Source organism: Hibiscus syriacus, unplaced genomic scaffold (genome assembly GCF_006381635.1).
Source record: "Hibiscus syriacus cultivar Baekdansim isolate YM2019G1 unplaced genomic scaffold, ASM638163v2 tig00000329_pilon, whole genome shotgun sequence".
Taxonomy (NCBI): domain Eukaryota; kingdom Viridiplantae; phylum Streptophyta; class Magnoliopsida; order Malvales; family Malvaceae; genus Hibiscus; species Hibiscus syriacus.
In genome coordinates this window covers 750,886-762,025 of record NW_024061782.1, presented here as the reverse complement: position 1 = coordinate 762,025, position 11,140 = coordinate 750,886, and positions in this window count along the sequence as shown.

The window sequence follows — 11,140 nt, the reverse complement described above, 5'->3', positions numbered from 1 at the left end:
CGAAATAAACGAAAATGCTATGGAAAACTTTCATCTAGCATTAGCAGATGAAGTATTGTCAAGTATCGAGAGAAGAAGACAGCTAAGGAGATATGGGATCATCTCACCAAACTGTACGAGGCCACATCGCTGCACAATAAAATTTTCCTTAAGAGAAAATTGTACACTCTCTGTATGCCAGAATCTACTTCAGCGACAGAGAACTTAAATATACTGAACACTTTATTTTCTCAGCTTACATCCTTAAGCTGTAAAATATGAGAACAAGAACGTGCTGAACTTCTACTTCAAAGTCTACCGGATTCGTATGATCAACTCATCATCAACTTGACAAACAGTAATGTCACCAGTCTAGTATTCGATGACGTTGCAGCTACTGTTCTACAAGAAGAAAATCGGGCAAGAACAAGGAAGACATACAAGTAAATTTGCAACAAGCAGAAGCGTTGACAACGATGAGAGGGAGATCAACAGAACGTGGCCAAAGCAGCAGTCACAAACATGGTAGATCGAAGTCGAGAAGAAAGAAGAATTTAAAGTGTTACAACTATGGAAAGAAGGGTCACTTGAAGAAGGATTGTTGGAGTCTAAATAAAAACTCCAATACACAATGCAATACCGCAAACACTTCATATGATGGAGATGCTCTATGTTGTGAAGCGTCAACCACCGTGGAAGGAAGAAAACGATTTGCAGATATATGGCTCATTGATTCAGGAGCAACATATTACATGGCCTCAAGAAGAGAATGGTTCCATCATTATGAACCTGTCTCAGGAGGATCTGTGTATAGTTGCAATGATCATGCCTTAGAGATTGTTGGCATGGGAACCATCAAATTGAAGATGTATGATGGAACAATTAAAGTTGTTCGAGATGTGCGGCACGTGAAAGGTCTGAAGAAAAATTTATTATCCTACGGACTGTTGGATAATAATGCTAGCAAGATTGAAACACGGAAAGGAATCATGAAGGTGTTCCGTGGAGCGCTTGTGGTGCTGAAAGGTGAAAAGATAGTTGCAAACTTGTACATGCTGAAGGGAGAGACATTGCTAGAAGCAGAAGCCTTTGTTGCCTCATGTAGTTCAGATTCTGCAATGCTATGGCATAAGAAACTTGGACACATGTCAGAACAAAGAATGAAAGTCCTTGTGGAGCAAAAGCTACTTCCAGGCTTAACAAAGGAATCACTTACTTTGTGTGAGCATTGCATAATAAGTAAGCAGCACCGGTTGAAATTCAACACATCAAATTCTAGAGGCAAAAGTGTTTTATAATTGGTTCACTCTGACGTATGGCAAGCACCAGTAACATCCCTAGGTGGAGCAAAATACTTTGTCTCATTTATTGATGACTACTCTAGGAGATGTTGGGTGTACCCTATTAAGAAGAAGTCAAACGTGTTTTCAACTTTCAAAAACTTCAAAGCGCGGGGGAACTTGATTCTAGAAATAAGATCAAGTGTTTCAGAACAGATAATGGAGGAGAATACACAAGCGAAGAATTTGATGACTTTTGCAGGAAAGAAGGCATCAAAAGACAGTTCACAGTGGCGAACACTCCTCAACAAAATGGAGTGGCAGAGCGGATGAACAGAACCTTGTTAAAAAGAACAAGAGCAATGTTGAGGGATGCAGGCCTAGAAAAATCATTCTGGACAGAAGCAGTCAATACCGTCTGTTATTTGGTGAATCAAGCTCCATCAACTACAATAGAGCTGAAGACACCAATGGAGATGTGGACTGGAAAACCAACTGATTATTCAAACCTCCATGTATTTGGAAGTATAGTGTACGTGATGTACAACTCCCAAGAAATTTCAAAGTTGGATCCAAAATCCAGGAAATGCAAATTCTTAGGGTATGCTGATGGATTAAAGTGGTATCGTTTGTGGGATCCCACTGCCCGCAAAGTGATCATCAGTAGAGATGTTATCTTTGTAGAAGATAAACTACAAAGAAAAGAAGACGATGATAGCGTTGAAAAGTTATAGACTACTCAGATACATGTGGAAAAAGAGTTTTAACAAGGAGATTCTTCTGAAACAGAACCAACACATGATGAACAAGAACCAGAGAGTTCTGAAGCTCCAACAACTCGTCAATCAGATCGTGTGAGAAGAGGTCCCAATTGGCACTCAGATTATGTTATAAAAGGTAATATTGCATACTGCCTTTTAATAGAGGACGGTGAGCCATCAACATACCAGGAGGCAATAAACAACTCAGATGCTTCACTGTGGATGATGGCGATGCAAGAAGAAATTGAAGCCCTTCATAAAAATATTAAATGGGACCTTGTGCCACTACCACAAGGAAGGAAGCCAATTGGTAACAAATGGGTCTTCAAAATCAAGCGAAATGGTGACGATCAAGTTGAGAGGTATCGTGCAAGACTGGTGGTCAAAGGATATGCTCAAAAAGAAGGTATTGATTTCAATGAAATATTTTTTCATGTGGTCGGACTAAAACAGTTTCGAGTAGTTTTGGCAATGTGTGCTACATTGGACTTACATCTAGAGCAGCTAGATGTTAAAACAGCTTTTCTTCATGGAAATCTTGAAGAAGAAATTTATATGCTCCAGCCTGAAGGTTTTGAAGAAAAAGAAAAGAAGAACTTGGTTTGCAGGTTGAACAAATCTTTGTACAGTCTAAAGTAGGCGCCGAGGTGTTGGTATAAGAGATTTGATTCTGTCATTATGTGCCTTGGATACAACAGACTTAATGCAGACCCTTGTGCTTATTTCAAGAGGTCTGGTGATAACGATTTTGTTATTTTGCTATTGTATGTGGATGACATGTTTGTTGCAGGACCCAACGAAGATCATATTGAAGAATTGAAGGCACAACTGGCTAGGGAATTTGAAATGAAGGACTTGGGATCAGCAAACAAGATTCTAGGGATGCAAATTCACCGAGACAGAAGTAATAGGAAGATTTGGCTTTCACAAAAGAATTACTTGAAGAAAATCTTGTCACGATTCAGCATGCAAGATTGTAAGCCAATTTCTACCTCTCTTCCTATTAACTTCAAATTATCCTCCAGTATGAGTCCTAGCAGTGAAGAAGAGAGGATGGAGATTTCTCGAGTACCGAATGCATCAGCAGTGGGAAGTTTAATGTTCGCTATGATATGCACAAGACCAGACATTGCACAAGCAGTGGGAGTGGTTAGCCGGTACATGGCGAATCCAGGAAAAGAGCATTGGAATACAGTAAAGAGGATCCTGAGATACATCAAAGGGACCTCAAATATTGCATTATATTACAAAGGATCAAACTTACTAATCAATGGGTATGTAGATTCTGACTATGCAGGGGACTTGGATAAAAACAAATCTACTATAAGATATGTGTTTAAAGTTGCTGGTGGAGCTATAAGATGGGTTTCAAAATTGCAGTCAGTTGTGGCTACATCCACAACAAAAGCAGAATATGTAGCATCTACACAAGCCAGTAAAGAAACAATATGGTTAAAAATGCTATTGGAGGAGCTTGGGCACAATCAAGAGTATGTCTCTCTGTTTTGTGACAGTCAAAGTGCCTTGCATCTAGCAAGGAATCCAGCATTTCATTCAAGGACAAAGCACATACGAGTTCAATACCATTTTATTCGTGAAAAGGTGGAAGAATGGACATTAGATATGCAGAAGATCCATACCAAAGACAACATAGCAGATTTTATGACGAATGCGATCAACACTGATAAATTTATCTGGTGTCGATCCTCCTGTGGCCTGTCAGAGACGTAAGAAACCTGAAAGGTACAAGGTAGAAAGAATGGTGTGAAGATATGATTGTTCCAATCAAATCTTCAAGTGGGAGATTGTTGAAAATTGGCACACCAAATTGCATCATTAGTCAACATTATGGGTGGCAATTTGGTGGCATTAATGGGGCAGCAAAATTGGTCAAATTTGGCCACCAAATTGTTGAAAATTTTGGATGGTAAAACTATGTAATTAGTCATTGTAATTTAGGGTATTTACAAATTAGTCCTTAAAGCTTCAACTATAAATACCTTAGCTCATTTAGCTTCAAAACCATCCCAAAGCATTCTAGCTTTCTTCCAATACTAGAGAGAATTTAAAGAGTTTCTTGAGAGTTGTTTTCTCCTTTTTATCAAGAGAGAATTATCATTGTTTTCTCCTTGGTCGATCGAGAGAAGTTATAATTCCTATTTTCTCATAGTGAAATTCTTCTACTGTTGCCTGTGGTTTTTACCCTATATTATTTAGGGGTTTTCCACGTAAAATTTGTGTCTCTTTTATCTTCAATTTTTATTTTCTCAAATTATCAGTTGTGATTTTGCTCTATCCGATAGCCGTCTTCCGCAACATTCAAAAATATCGCTCGCGAGTCCATTAAATACAATCGAATACAAGCCACATTTGACATACCTTCAAAGCTGATCAATCCATCTTTGCAAAATACTCATCCTCTCTAAGATATCTCAAAGAAAGCGTCATTTACTGTGTCATACGCTTTGCTCATATCGAACTTTAAAGAAAAGTACCCTCGTGCGACCATCTCTCTTCATTTAGAATGAGTGTAGCATCTCATAGGCAGTGATTATGTTATCCGTAATAAAACGCCTTGGGACGAAAACACTTTGTACCTCATCAATGCACAAGTGCAGGGCTTGCTTGTGGTGTATTAACATCTTCGAGACAATTTTAAAAAGAATATTACAAAGAATAATTGGGTAGAACTTGCCTAACTTCCTCAATGTTGTAACTTTTGAAATAAGGATAATATGTGTATGATTTATATCCCTTATATCATATCATACACAGATTAAGCCAATATAGTAATCGATAACTTTAGAGCCGACTATATGCCAAAAATGTTAATAAAATAACGCACCTAAATCGTCCTCACCAGAAGCTTTCAGCAGACTCATAGTTTTCATTGCACAAACCACATCATCGATTGTGAAATCGCGAAGCAAATCTCCATTAATTGTAGGAGATATACAACACTCAATGCTAACCAAGATGTTATCGTGAACCTTCAGGTTTGACGTGGTGAATAAAGATTAGAATTACTTCTTCGCCAACTCGCTCATACCGACCTCACTTTCAATGATCCTCTCATCTTCATCTTCAAGCGAAACAATCCTACTTTTTCACCTACAAAGTAGCACAACTCTATTAAAAAGTGCCATGTTATTATCCCCATATTTAAGCTAGTTAACACGAGTCCTATGCTCTTAATGCAACTCTTGCTTGTCCACCTCCAGATTGAGTCGTAACTTTGTATCAACAATATCACCCAAAACCTCATCAGACGAAACTTACTCCAGAAGGTCGGCAATATATTTTTGTAGATCTACCGTTGCCAAGCGTTTTATCATACACGTGTCCTTAAACCATTTATCCAAGCCAATACAAACATGATGTGATTTCTCCGACACTAATCCAATATCTTCCTCCTACAACTGAATCACCTCTGCCTCGCAAGAATCCTTAAGTAACCGTGAGGCCTCAAACTTAAAGTGTCAACCACGATTGATGGTAGAAGACCCATCGGTATTCAACAGAATGGGATAATGATTAAAACAATAATGCAAGACATGTTGTAAAGTTAGGGAAAAGATTCATCCAAACTGTATTCGCCACTCCATGGTCAAGACGTTCACGGATATTTGTGAACGCTTGACAACCACGTTCCCATATAAACCACGAACCCAAGAAATTGACATATAAAAGACCACTCTCTCTAAGGTCTCATAAAAAGCACATTTGATGCTCACTTTGGACAAGACCCCCTTCCTTCTCATAAGCAAACATAATCTCCTTAAAATAGCCAATCACCAATCAAGGCAAAATAGGGTCAATATTCATCTCCCGCATGAGGTCCCAAGATTTATTCCAACGAGCTTCCTCGGAGTACCATAAAACCCAGTGTACCTGTACGTAAATCCATCAGAATCATCCTTAATGAGCACATCAATATGAGAACAAGAAAATGAATGTAACATGACAACACAATTTGGCTTCCAAGAGAGGCACAAACCTCCCTGAGTCCCATTCGACTCAACTTTAATACCATGCAAAAAACCCAACGATTTACACACTTTCACGATACCCAAGTTCTATAGCTTATTTTCTATGAAGAAAGCTACAGAAAAGTTAGTGTCTCTTAGAAAAACCGAATACGACAAACCGTCCGATGCATCCCAAATCCTCAAACGTTCTAGCTTAGGAGTTTCATTGCTCATGGCTGGCCTGTGAATGTTGGCTACCGATGCAGAAGAATTTTCACTCGCTTGTACCAATGACTTAACTAAACTTACTAGAGCGTTGACATTTTAAATTACCTGATTACTAAGCGGGTTACTTTCTCTACTGATGTCTTATCAACATTAAAATCCCCAATCGCTTTATTTTGATCAAGACAAGTCCCAAACTATCCATATTTTCGTTTGACAACCTGACCCTAGTGTTGGGAATAAGCCGCGTACGAGTAATTTTCCTATAACCAGATTAATGAAATGCGAAAAAAAATGAAAAAATAATACCCGAAATTGATAACTGAGTTCAGCCAATTATGACTACGTCTCCGGACTGCTGCAGATCTTTTACTAAAGAGAGAAAATTTACAGGTGTTTACAAAACACTCACTACTCACAAGAAAGCTCTCTAGTATTGGGAGAAAGAAATGATTTGGGATGATTTTGAAGCTAAATGGTTTAGGGTATTTATAGTTGAAGCTTAAGGACTAATCTTGTAAATACCCTAAAGTGTACATGGACTAAAATGTAATTAACCCTATTGCAATTCAATAAAAAATTGGGGCACCGAATCGGTGCCCTCATTTGTTGAAAAACCATGCACTTGTGCCCCTATTTCTTCTGCCAACAAATCCACCGAAAATTGCCCACTAATTTTGACTTTTTCCAATTTTGACTCTTTTCCAACAATCTTCCACTTGAAGACTGATTTTAATCTGTCTTCACACCTCGATCAATGCATCATCATTTCTGGTCTTGTTACTCTTGCATGCCAACTGAAGCTGAACACAACTTCAGTTTGTTCGTAGTCACCGTCTTTGTTAACATGTCTGCTAGATTTTGAGCTCCACTAATCTTTTCAAGTTTTAAAATCCCATCTTCCAGAAGAGACCGGATAAAATTATATCGCAATTGTATGTGCTTCGTCCTGGAATGAAAAGACGGATTCTTTGGTAGATTGATAGCACTTTGACTGTCGCAATACAAGACATTGTTTTCTTGTTTCTTGTCTAACTCTTCCAAAAAACTTTAGAGCCAAACCATCTCCTTGATGGCTTCCGTAACAACAACATATTCTACTTCAGTTGTGGAGAGAGCAACTATCTTCTGTAGTTGAGAAACCCAACTTACTGCGGTTCCTCCTAGAGTATATACATACCCTATAGTGCTCCTTCTGATGTCAACATTTCCGGCTAAGTCAACATCTACATAGCCTGTCAGTATCGTATCTCCACCTTTGAAATAAAGTGATTTGTTTGTGGTACCCCACAGATATCTGAGGATCCATTTGACTGCTTCCCAGTGTACCTTGCTCGGATTATTCATGTACCTGCTAACAGCTCCCACTGCATGAACAATATCTGGTCTAGTGCAAACCATGGCATACATCAGACTTCTAATTGCTGAGGCATACGACACCTTCACCATGTATGCATGTTCTTTCTCCGTCTTTGGTGACTGTTCTTTGGAGAGTCTAAAATGAACACTAAAGGTGTACTTACTGGTTTAGTATCTTGCATGTTGAACCTGGAGAGTACTTTGTTGATGTACTCAGCCTGTGATAACATCAAAGTCCCCGACTTTATGTCTCTCTTAATCCTCATCCCAAGAATCTACTTTGCAGCGCCCAAATCCTTCATAGCAAACTGCTTCGACAATTTTTGCTTCAAGTTTATAATCTCTTACATGTCTGAGCCTGTAACGAGCATGTCATCAACATACAACAATAAAATAATGAAGTTGTTGTCGAACTTCTTGATGTAGCAACAATGATCTGCTTGGCATATGGTAAAACCACTGCTACCCATGAAACTATCGAACTTCTTGTACCACTGTCTGGGTGCTTGTTTTAAACCATACAAGCTATTCTTCAACTTGCATACTAGGTTTTTCTTGTCTGTCTCTATGAAGCCTTCTGGTTGCCTCAAATATATTTCTTACTCCAAATCACCATGAAGGAAAGCTGTCTTCACATCTAACTGCTCAAGATGTAGATTCTCTGCAGCTACAATTTTCAACACCAGTTGATTGTAGACAGTTTCACAACTAGAGAGAAAATTTCATTATAGTTAATACCTTCTTTTTGCTGAAAACCTTTGACAACCAATCTTGCTTTGTAGCGTTTGCTCCCATCGTGCTCTTATTTGATTCTGTAAATCCACTTGTTATGGAGCGCTTTCTTGTCTGGTGGTAATTCAACTAATTCCCACATCTGATTTGACATAAGCGAGTCCATCTCATCTTTCATGGAAGATTCTCACTTGACTGAATCCTCCACTGTATTGCTTCATCTAGCACTATGGTTCACCATTGTCAGTCAACAACAAGTAATGCAAAAAAGGCGAATAAAGTTGGGTTGGTTTAGGAATTCTAGAGGAGCGTCTCAGTTCTGGTGTGTGTGGTTCTTATTGAACTGCTTCAGGATTGATCTGAACATCATTTCCAGAATCTCCCGAGCTAGTAATTCCTTGTTTCAGCTTTGGTATTGGAGCTACTTTTCTATGGTTGACATGTCTTTGTACATCACATTCTCATTGAAAATGACATCTTTGCTTCTGATGAACTTTCAATTTTCGTAGTCCCAGAATCGGTAACCGAACTCATCACCACCATAACCAACAAAGTCACATTTGTTGGACTTGGCATCAAGTTTGCTTCTTTCAACAGAATCTATGTGTACATAAGAAATGCAACCAAACACTCTTAAGTGTGAAAAGTTTATTTCTTTCTTGCTCCAAACTTCCTCTGGTATTCTGCCATCCAAGGAAACTGAGGGCCAGTTGATCAGGTAAGCTGTAGTGTTGATAGCTTCAGCCCATAGCAATTTGGGCAATCCGACATGTATCCTTATGCTTCTGGCACGTTCATTCAGAGTTCTATTCATGCGCTCTACTACGCCATTATGCTGCGGTGTCATGGGAACTGTTGTCTCCATCTTGATCTCATTGTTTACGTAGAAATCTCTGAATCTATTATTTCTGTATTCTCCTCCATTATCAGACCTCAATCGCTTGTCTTTCAAACTAGTCTCATTTTCTACCATGGCCTTCCATTTTCTGAAGGTATAATACTTTTGATTTCTTCTTCAGAAAATAAACTCACATCTTTCTTGTAGAATCATCAATGAAGGTGACATAATATAATGAGCCTCCAAGAGATTGAACTGGAGATGGTCCCCATACATCAGTATGAACCAACTCTAACTTTTCTGCCTTGGATGTCTTGCCAATCTTTGCAAAACTGACTTTCTTTTGTTTTCCAAAGATGCAATCTTCACATAGTCCGACATCTACATTCTTTAGATCTGGCAATTTTCCTTTTGACAAAAGTGTCTTCATCCCTTTCTCGCTCATATGATCATGCCTTTGGTGCCATAAGTTTGATTTTCTATCAGTAACTGCTACTGCAATGATATTCTCTAAATCTGAGGTTACATAGAGAGTATCAGTCTTCTTATCACGAGCAATGACGAGTGCTCTTTTGGTAATCTTCCATTCACAGCCTGAAAAGGTTGTACTATATTCTTCTCCATCAAGCTGTCCTACATAAATCAAATTTCTTTTGAGGCCAGGAATATATCTCACTCCTCTCAGCTTCCAGGTGGTCTGGTTTGGCAACTTTAATCGGATGTCTCATTTTCCGACGATCTTCAAGGTTAAATCATCAGCTAGATGAACCTTCCCAAAATCACCATTGACATAGTTCTCCATGATTTCTTGGCATGGGGTAGAGTGGAAAGATGCCCCTAAATCTAAGATTCATGATTCAATCGGACTGTTGAAGCTTAGAATCATGGCATCACCTGTCTCCTCTGTCATGTTGGCAGATTTCTGTGCACCGGTATCTTTCTTCGGTGCTCGGTAATCTCTTTTAAAGTGACCATTCTTGCCACAATTATAACAGTTGAAATCTTTCTTTCTTGTTCTTGATTTTTCCCTTCTAGATTTCGATCTGCCACGATTTGAATTTCCTTCTGAAGTTCTCCCTCTAGACTCTGTGTGCAAGGCTGAGGAGCTTGATGCTTCTCCTGATTCTCTCCGTCGAATTTCTTCACTCAATATTAGATCTCGAACATCGTCGAATTTTAATTTACTGTTTCCCGACGAGCTGTTGACTGCTGTAACAATAGCATTCCAATTGTCTGGTAGAGATGATAAGAGAATTAAAGCTCGAACTTCATCATCGAATTCAATTTCCACTGAACTCACTGGGTGTGATTGTGTTGAGTTCATTTAGGTGTTGAGCCACTGATGCCCTTTTCGCCATCCGCAAATTGAATAATCGCCTCATCAAGTGAATTTTGTTTGAGGCCGATGACTTCTCATACATACTGGAGAGAGCCGCCATAAGACCCGCCATAGTCTTTTCCTTTGCTATGTTAAAAGCAACATTACGGGATAACATCAGTCAGATAACTCCGAAGGCTTGTCTGTCGAGAAGAGCACAGTCTTCATTCTTCATGTGCTCTGGTTGCTTTCCTGAGAGAGGTTGATATAGATTTTTCTAGTACAAAAAATCTTCAATCTGAATCTTCCAAAAGCCAAAGTCCACACCATCGAACTTCTCAATTTTCACATTACCTTCTTCTGCAGCCATCGCTCCCACTCGAATATGGCTTCGTTTGGATCATTTCTGACAATTCTTGTGAACCACCGTGTATTAGAACACCTTCGTCGATAAATTCGTATAGCCGATAATTTTTTTTACTATTCATGAAATTCACTATTCACGTGAATAGTGATGAATAGTGATGAATAGTAATCTCATAAAAATTGATAAAATTCACAACTAAAAGCTCTGATACCAGTTGTTGGGAAATAAACCGAGTACGAGTAATTTCCTTATAACCAAATTAGTGAGAATGCGAAATAAAAGCGGAAAAATAATACCTGAAATTGATAACGGA